This window comes from Schistocerca americana, chromosome 1 (assembly GCF_021461395.2).
Source record: "Schistocerca americana isolate TAMUIC-IGC-003095 chromosome 1, iqSchAmer2.1, whole genome shotgun sequence".
Taxonomy (NCBI): Eukaryota; Metazoa; Arthropoda; class Insecta; order Orthoptera; family Acrididae; genus Schistocerca; species Schistocerca americana.
In genome coordinates this window covers 62147636-62148626 of record NC_060119.1, presented here as the reverse complement: position 1 = coordinate 62148626, position 991 = coordinate 62147636, and the positions used below count along the sequence as shown (strand labels likewise).

General features: G+C 45.8%; 1 non-coding gene across 1 annotated transcript; it reads left to right on the top strand.

Moving 5' to 3' along the window:
* Positions 1 to 322: 322 nt before the first annotated feature.
* Positions 323 to 406, top strand: Trnas-gga. The gene is given in 2 exon segments: positions 323 to 362; positions 372 to 406. It is a non-coding gene; the product is annotated as a tRNA-Ser (tRNA).
* Positions 407 to 991: the final 585 nt, after the last annotated feature.

Genomic DNA, 991 nt, shown 5'->3' with positions numbered 1-991 from the left:
TCGTCGGAAATGTCCCCCCTGCGATTTCTTTCTATTCTAGAGGGTAAAGAGAAGCATGAATGGACTTGTTTTACCACAATGGATGAGGAAAAAACAGAACCGTTGAAGGAGCTGGAAACCGTAAAGAAAAGTGAGTACCAAAAGTGCTTCCAACATTGGAAAAAGCACTGGTGGAAGTTTATTTTATCTAAGGGCGATTACTTCGAAGGGAACAAAGTTGATATTGACGAATACATAAAGATTCTTTAAGGAAAACAAAAATTCCCATTCCCTTTTTATCACACCTCATACGTTCAAAGTCAACATGGACTTAGAAAAGCCGGCCGGGGTGGCCGAGCGGTTAAAGGCGCTATAGTCTGGAACCGCACGACCGCTACGGTCGCAGGTTCGAATCCTGCCTCGGGCATGGATGTGTGCGATGTCCTTAGGTTAGTTAGGTTTAAGTAGTTCTAAGTTCTAGGGACTTATGGCCACAGCAGTTGAGTCCCATAGTGCTCAGAGCCATTTGAACCATTCAGATTGCTGCCCACCCCGTCCGCCAAATAATTTGTGTGCATAAAGAGCAACATCGGTCCTGTTACACTTCCATGAGGCACTCCTGATGATACCCTTGTCTCTGATGCCGGCCGCTGGTGGCCGAGCGGTTCTGGCCCTACAGTCTGGAACCGCGCGACCGCTACGGTCGCAGGTTCGAATCCTGCCTCGGGCATAGATGTGTGTGTTGTCCTTAGGTTAGTTAGGTTTAAGTAGTTCTAAGTTCTAGGGAACTTATGACCTCAGAAGTTGTGTCCCATAGTGCTCAGAGTCATTTTGAACCATTTTTGAACCTTGTCTCCGATGAGCATTCGCCTTCGAGGACAACCTACTGGGTTTTATTACTTAAGAAGTCTTCGAGTCACTCACATATCTGTAAATTTACTCTATATGCTCGCATACTCGTTAACAGCCTGCAGTAGGATACCGTGTCAAATACTTTCCGAAAATCTAGAAA